The sequence below is a fragment of the Boleophthalmus pectinirostris genome, unplaced genomic scaffold (assembly GCF_026225935.1).
Source record: "Boleophthalmus pectinirostris isolate CB_2022bp ecotype Guang Dong unplaced genomic scaffold, ASM2622593v1 HiC_scaffold_20, whole genome shotgun sequence".
In the NCBI taxonomy this organism is placed as follows: domain Eukaryota; kingdom Metazoa; phylum Chordata; class Actinopteri; order Gobiiformes; family Gobiidae; genus Boleophthalmus; species Boleophthalmus pectinirostris.
In genome coordinates this window covers 15,961,269-15,969,805 of record NW_026571153.1, presented here as the reverse complement: position 1 = coordinate 15,969,805, position 8,537 = coordinate 15,961,269, and the positions used below count along the sequence as shown (strand labels likewise).

Genomic DNA, 8,537 nt, shown 5'->3' with positions numbered 1-8,537 from the left:
CTATTTTTGGGACTAGAGACTTGACTTGATAAAATGGACCAAGACTTGGCACTTGACTTGAACTTGAAGGTCAGTGACTTGGGACTTGACTTGGACTTGTGCTTAGTCTAGTTGACAAAATAACTGTTATTAAGCACTTTTAAATCTTAACTCTTTCTGTTCTGACCATAATAATTCAAAAGGAAAAAACTGCATTTCTACAACTTTTAAATAAATAAAGCATGACTTTTTAAGAACAATTTAGTTTAAAAATTCCATAAATTGCAAAAATCTAAGCTGTATTTGTTACTTTGGTTTAAAGACTTGAAATTACTTGAAGCTCAAAACAGACGACTTGGACTCGACTTGGACTTATGGGCCAGTGACTCGAGACTCGACTTGGACTTGTCTGTATTTGACTCATCACTTGACTCAGACTTGAGGTCAAAGACTTGAGACTTACTTGAGACTCGCAAAACAACGACTTGGTTCCATCTCTGACAAAAAGCAACAATAGAAATGGTAATAATAAATTCAAAATAAGCAGCAAAAATAACAAAAGATTGGTGTCAAATAAACCATAAATATGTAAATGTATGTACAAGTATTAATAAAATATAAAAAAATACATACAAGCACATATATCTCTCAGCTACATACAGGAGTTCATGAGGAGAAACGGTGCAAAGATGAAATAATGATTGACAGGACATAGGTTTTTATCTATTACATAAGGGTGAGTTGTTGTACAGTTGTATGGAGTATGGTAGGATGGTGGAGCTCCTTTCTTCTCTGGACTTCCGTTCATTCCTGGGCTGAGCATAGTTGGCATTTTGGATGTTAAAATGTTCTTAAAATGTATTCATCCATCTTCCTCTTATCAGGGCTGGTTCGTGGGGGCAGCACTTTTAGCAGGGACTCCCTTTATTATTAAATGATTAACTGTCATTTTGTACATTTTCGTTATGCCAGTTATAGTAATGATTCACATTAGATAAATAAATAAATCAGTGTCCGTGATTGATTGAATTATATTGAAGCCCGTCTAGTATTTGGCTAGTAGCATGACTGGCTTTTGGCCCAAATAAAGTCATCTTTCATCCCTTTTATTTGCACATTTTTCAACATTTTTTCAGTAAAATTGATAGATTTAACACGTGCTACTTGGAGATCAGAATTTTCAGAGCAAAGTAGAAAAAAAAATATTGTGGAAGTATAAAAAATGAGTAGCATGACCCAAATTTGGCCCTACCCACAAATCTCTGAAATTAAGTCATTTATTATATTTTCCCCTCCTGCAAATGTTGTCCAGTGATGTGTAATGGAGGGCATGCCCAGAATGATGAATTCAGTCACAGCTGGGTGGACTGGACACAGAAAGAGAGAGAGAGAGAGAGGGGGAAAGAGGGAGAGACAGAAAGAGAGAGACAGAGAGAGAGAGGAAGGGAGGAATGGAGGGTGGGGTTGAGAGAGTGAATAAGAGAGAGGGAGAGAGAGAGAGAAAGAAAAGGAAAGAGGGAGAGGGCAGAGAAAAGGAGGGAGAGAGGCAGGGTGAGGGTGAGGGAGTGAATGAGAGAGCGGGAGAGAGAAGGAGGGAGAGAGAAGGAGAGAGAGAGAGAGACATTTCAATCTCTTCATCATTTGACAGGTGGCACCAAAGTCCCCTGACATGACAGTTGTCTTAACATGCTGACACAGTACTGCCCTGCACACCTCGTGATTTGAACTTTCAAAATGGTTTTAAATTACAGCCATATTTACCGTATTTTTTAGACTATAAGTCGCACTTTTTTTCATGGTTTGGGTGGTCCTGTGACTTATGCTTCAGTGCCACTTATATATTAAAATTTTCAGACTGACAGTCGTGAGAGGCTCTAGGCTTGTGTGTCAGTATTTAGTACTACTGTTACTCCTGTACCACTGTCACATGGCTCTTTACTGCGTATATCTCATGCAGAAAACAGCCTCTGTCTTGCTGCAAATAGTGAAATATGCAGCTGAAAACGGTAATCGAGCAGCAGAAAGAAAGTTTGAAGTGAGCAAGAAACTTGTGAGGGACTGGCGGAAAGCGGGGATGGAGAACACAGCTTCACCACAACCAGGCAAGTGCACCATGCAACTTTCCTGGAAGTCATTGGATGAACTGACAAAGCCTGGACTTCAGTGACAACCGAAACCATCCTGTCGGGATTCAGAAAGGCTGGAATAATTCTAACTGGAACTGATGCTGAGTCTGACAACAGCTACACAGAAGAGGAAGCGGTGCTCCGTTTACATCATGGATCTATGGTTTATCTCCAGAGGTCGTGCTGACGTGACACCGAGGATGAAGAATTCAATGGATTTAGTGATTTGGAATGTGATCATGAGTTTGGTAAACTTATATTATGTTGTTGCTTTAATTATCTGAGTAACTGTTATATATGTATATATATATATATATATATATATATATATATATATATATATATATATATATTTTTTTTTCTTCTTCATTGTGCATTTTTTGGCTGGTGTGACTTATACTCCAGAGCGACTTATAGTCTAGAAAATACGGTAACCGCATTTACAGATAGAATAAAACACAACGCACTGACTGAAATATTATATGAAAGAAAATGCATTGATTGTCTGGAATTAGGGTGTAGAATTACATTTTTATATCTTATTGAATTCCACATCTTTATTACTCAGAAATTGATACTTTGCTGCTGATGTTATTAATTCCCTGGGGGTGTGAAGCTAACTGAAAGCACTACTCTGTAAGAAGCTCTGTTACTAAGTTAGATTTAATATGAGGTTTATCTGATTGGAATTATGACAGGTGAGATGATTTGTGCTTTTAAACAAGTCTCTTACATCTAAGATTACAGTCACAAGCTCCATTAGCCAACACTCTCACTTTCATCTTTTCTTTGTTGAACATCAAACTCATAAAAGTTTTCAGACTCACTTTTTTGGTAGATTGCTGATGTATTATTCATTGTGTCACCATGGTAACTGATAAACATTATGCCTTTAGAGATACATGTAGAACACCCCCAGCGTGATGTCACTGTGAAAGATCAGTAGCTTGGAGACACAATGTCTCTTGTGAGCAGGGGCACTTCTCCACAGACCCGACCTGTATTTGTCCTGGTGGTGAAGATAGATGGTTTAATGCCATACAGTGGAACATTCTAGCACAAATAGCCTACTGGCATTGCCAATTATTATGTAAATGCTTTTAAACTTTGATTTCTTCACATACTGTAGCACTTGTAAATGTAAAAAGTAAATACATCACAATCCTAAAATGCTGACTAAAAATGAAAAACAATAATAGATAAACTTGCTATATTGTTCATTTCTCATACACATGTTGTCCTACAGCAGGGGTCACCAAACTTTTTTCTCTGGAGGCCACCTTATCGCCCCTGACGATGCAGATTATATTCTTTGAAAACCTCCACACTTTCTTTACATATCAGACAAACTGCACGCTCCTTACAATGAACAAAACAATAATCAGTCGTCCACTGTTCTTTGAAAACTCAGCACTCTCTGTCAACTTTTCGTACTTTAACACGAGCCATTTTGCTCCTTAACTACACTTCAGGACTCTTTGTAAATGTAAATACGTCATATAATTAGTTAAATATAAATATAAATACTTCATATTAATATCATCATATAAAATCAACAAAATACAAGATGCAGACGTGTTGTTATTTGCCAAAAAGTAATAAAAAAAAAAATAGGCCATGACAACTTTTGAGGATTCATAGTCGACCCGCGGGCCTTAGTTTGATGACCCCTTTCCTATAGGCTGCGTTATCCTGTCAGTCTAGAAAAGCTTTGTTTCTCAGTGTTATTTGTCACTCATGGCTCTCATTGGACTGTTGTGAGTAAACCTCCGTCAGTTCTCATTTGCCAAAGCAGGATCAATATGAAGCTTGTTACGAAAGGAATGAAGTCGCGGATGTTTGAAGTACTCCCCTTTGAGGGCTCGTAATTGATTTTAGATTCACCCGATTGCTCAGACAGGCCAAAACAATAGTCACTTTGATTATCTATTGCATTTGAATTCATTTATTTATTTTGTATATTCTCACCCTTCTACAAACTAAGATGTTATTCCCAGACAGAGTTTATCACCAGCCTATTCTAATTGGGTTATACAAGTTAATATGTGGTAGGTCTATAAGAGATGCCTGTTCAAAGGGGGCCCTCCAGTGCGTCTTAACCTCTTCATTCTCCCAGCAACTTTGATGTCGACTAATGATCGCAAGGCTGATCCATTGACAGTTTTTATCTAACGGTTTTCATTTAGAAGCTAGTTTTTCTCCTAGATATTTAACTCACACAAATAAATAGTAATGAACCATCAAAACAAGAAAAGTTATGGCAGCTGTTGAGTAAAGATAAGTGGGAGAGCTTTGCCTACAGCGAGTAACTTCAAAACACCAGCGTTGGCGGCTGGGAGCGGGATGTGTGTCGGTTGTTATTATCTTGGCTGGAGACGGTAGCTGTTTTGGGGTCACAAGGAAAACTGGTGGACAGGTTCCCAGTACTGTCCGATCTCCAGAGGTGGGAAGAGTGAAATATTACACGGGTATTATTGTGTCTTCAGTATAATATCACTCCAGTTTATTGGAGGAAAACCATCCAAATCCTTCCTGAAGTAAAAGTTTATTGGTACAGAAGAAGAATTTGTCCTTTGCGTTTGACCGATCTTTAAATGCCATTGGGGCAATTCATGGAGTAGTAGTTTGATGGGGAAAACTGCTGTACCTCCTGGAAAACTCAACGTATGAGGTAGTGAGTTAGCTGACAACTCTTTGGATATAAGTAACACAAACTTTAAATATTCTGTACATATAATAAGAAACATGCACATGGGTTTCAGAATGATGAAAAACTAGTCCCCAAAATGTTGCCTATAAAGCAAGAAGCTCAAATTCTCAATAGACATGGATAGTGCTGCTACAAAATTATTGACTAAATTTAGTAACTAAAAATATTATTTTGTGTAAAGTGTATGTAAAAAGTAGTGTTATGCAACTCGATAATCCAAAAAGTAAATGTAACTCGTCTGTACCCAGCTCTGCCAATCCACAGGCGCTCCCTGAGGAGGAGGCAGCCAGCCTGTGTTCAGCTCTTTGGCAAAGCCTCCCATTCTCCCCTTGGTGGCAGCTGCTGCTTCCAGAGGCTTGATAGGCTATTAATACCCCAGCTAATTTTACCAATCCATTCAGATTTACCGTTTTCCACTTGTCAGTGTGTTGATTAAGAGGCACATGGCCATCAGTGCCGTAGACTTAATGACATGAACAAGGGCTAATAATGCAGCAGGAGTTCAAAAGGAAGGTGCACTGATAAAGTCACACCAGCTCAGTTCAAATGCACAACACACATAAATAAATAACTCACTTTGTGTTATACAAATTTACAAATGCAAACCCTCCATCACTACAGGCAGTAACTATAGTTTGCTCTCAAACACTGAGAATTGTTTGTATGTTTAGATATTGCAGGTATTTTATTCAACCTGAGTGTAGCATAATACTTTTCATTAAATAAATTCTTCAAACTAATGTGCAAAAACAGTATTTCTGTTTATTTAACAGTGTTCAGTTCAATTAGTATAGGCTTAAGATGTTTTCTTTTACATACATTTTGAGAAATACAAAAAATAAAAAAGGTGAATTTGGTCTGACTGAAAATCACACAGCAGAGTAGTGGAAAAAGGAAACATGAAATAGGCCATAGATTAGTTTTTGTTTAAGGGTCTTAACACTTTTATAGCAAAGTCCTTGTCATAGTTCTTTACAGCTCTTAACTCGTTTCATTGCTCTCCAAATATTTATCACAAAATGATTCGGGTCTTGACAAGTATGTGATTAACTTTGGGCTCGTTACTTTGAGGTTATGACGCGGGTTATGGGGCTCTGACCTGTTGTTGTGGCTGCAGTTCTCCCAGGAGCCTCCAGGTGGTGCAACAACACAGGCTGTGATTTACCACACGCCGAAATCCCTGCAGCCACGAGGAGCTAAAGAGAGTTACAAAAATGGAAACGATGCTTCTTTTGTGTTTGTTAAACGCTTTAAACAGTCACGTACGAAGAGGATACATTTTTAGCTGGTATCAAGGAGTCAATAAGCAGGTAACACTCTTTACTTTATGGGTTTTGATAATGTGTTGAAGATTCACTGTGAAGAAATATTTGAATTTTTGCAAGACGCTGAATTAATTGGCTGAATCTATTCTGATGACTCGTCTACTAATAAAGAGCTCTCTTGTCAACATCAATATAAGCCAGAAAATATTGCTTCTTACTTACATTTAGCCAACTGGTTGTCACTGCCTAAATCCAACTTGCTAATATGTGGCCACCTGTCCCTTCAGCACCCATCTCATCTATTTAGATATTGATGCTAATTACTAATTGCAAATTAACTTTGTTGTTATCAGTTCAGTTTCTCAAGTCCACAGCGTTTTAAACCAGGAGAGTCTTACATTTGGAATCTTTTTACAGGATCTACAGAGGACCCTATATGTGCACGAGTGGAGACCGGATAAGGAAACCAGATCTTTCAGAGGAATCCTGAAGAGAGAACACGCAGTCTCCACAAAAATATGCCTGGTCTGGGAATGATGCTGTGAGGTAGGAGTTTTAAGCAATATTTCCCACTAAATAAACACAGTTTGTCTGACTTTTGTTACATTTTGTGATAGTCACTCTAACTTTAAACACATTGTTGATTACACTACAATAGACCAGTTTCACAATGCTGCCAAGTAGGTAACTTTCATGTCAAAATGATTTGGTTAAACAAATATTGCAGTTATTCAGCTCACAATAATCCTAAGGTTATCCCAATCGCATTTATGGGTCCATTGAAGTGTACCTTAACCATAACCTAAATTTAATAGCTCTATAGTAACTCAAAATTGACTCTTGTGAACATTTAGCCATGTTATAATGCAGTTACCTCCTCAAAAACATACCTGGAGTTGGGTTTTGTTTCATTCACACATGTCTGAGAAACCTTTTATTATTAGTCTAAGCTCAAATGGTCTGTTCCAACTTGTGATGTCATGAAGCGAAACAAGTTACAGCTACCGTTTACCTGTAGTTCTGTAGAGATTGGCAATTCCAAGACTGAAATTGAAACTGAAACACAAGGTGGGACAGTGTGTTTTCAGTTTGAGAAAAGAACAAAGCCTAAATATACAAGGTGTGTTAAACGTGTGTGAATGACAAAACCCTACTGCGGGTACATGTATGTTTGTTATAAGGACACAACATTATAACAGATCTGAAAATAGTGGAATATGGGCCCTTAAAGTTGCAAACAATTGTCAATTTGAGTAATTTTCAATTCAGTTTATATCGTAAACTACTAATTGTTGTTTTTCTCACTGTCCATGTGACATTATAGGGCCCATATCACTATTTTCTGATCTATGGTATAATGTTTCCTCATCACAGACATACCTGGAGTTGTGTTTTGTTTCATTGCACACGTGTTTAACACACAGATTCTGCATTTTTAGTTTGATTTCTTCTCTCAAACAGAAAACACTTTGTTCCACCTTGTGATGTCGTGTGTTTTTAAACTCCATAAACCTTCACTAGAATCATATGGATGATTTCAGCTCTGGAATCGCAATCTCTACTGAACAAAAGGTAAAAGGTAGCTGTTCACTTGAAAACTACCACACAGAGCATTTTAGAACTTTGGAGATGTAGACATACTAATAATAAATTCTTACTCAAGCATGTGTGACTGAAACAAGACACAGTTCCTGGTATGTTTTTGATGATGAAACAATATTCTAACCTGGCTTAAAGCTCACAAGAATCAATTTTGTGTAATATAGGACCTTCAACTTCTACTCTACTATTAAATTCTGGTTTCATAAAGGCGGTCACATACAAAAGGAATGGCAGTATAGACTATGCAAATGTAAGAAAACAAAGATTTTTACTGTTCTCATGTTGGTATTTTTCTTGAGTAATCCTAAAATTGGGATATTCCTAGTGCTCACTCTAATGGTATCACTAAAACTGAATATTGTAACATCCTTATACCTGTTAACACGGCCTATCATTCTTCCATAGTAGCCTGTTCTTCTCAGCCTCCTGCTCAGATCCTCTGTCTGTCTGCCAGCCCAGCGGCTCCAGCGTTCAGCTCCACTAACCTGATGTGCCATGATTTGCTGCTGGTTATGCATCAGCGCTGTGGTCTCATCTCACATTCCCCTCTACAATACTGCACACTGGAATAATGAACCCAGCTCTGCCTCCCTGCCACTGTAGACCTGTATATGCCAGTGTATGCGTACGCTGTTGTGTTTGCCATGATTGCTGCGTTTGACAATAGAGCCACGGGGAGCTCGGGGAAAGCGCGACGCAGCCCAGGTTTAATTTCCTCTGTCAGATGGAGCGATAGTTACAACAAATGTACGGTAACAGGGAAGCACCGTTTTCTACCGTGGAATTGTTTACCATATGTTTTCGAATTTGCTTTTTGCATGCATAAGCAACTTTGATCTTCCAACATTAACTTTG

General features: G+C 38.0%; 1 long non-coding RNA gene across 1 annotated transcript; it reads left to right on the top strand.

The window, feature by feature from the left end:
* The first annotated feature begins 5,993 nt into the window (after positions 1-5,993).
* LOC129409670 (uncharacterized) lies at positions 5,994-8,169 on the top strand. The gene is made up of 3 exons (XR_008632515.1): positions 5,994-6,125; positions 6,498-6,626; positions 8,088-8,169. It is a non-coding gene; the product is annotated as an uncharacterized LOC129409670 (long non-coding RNA).
* Positions 8,170-8,537: the final 368 nt, after the last annotated feature.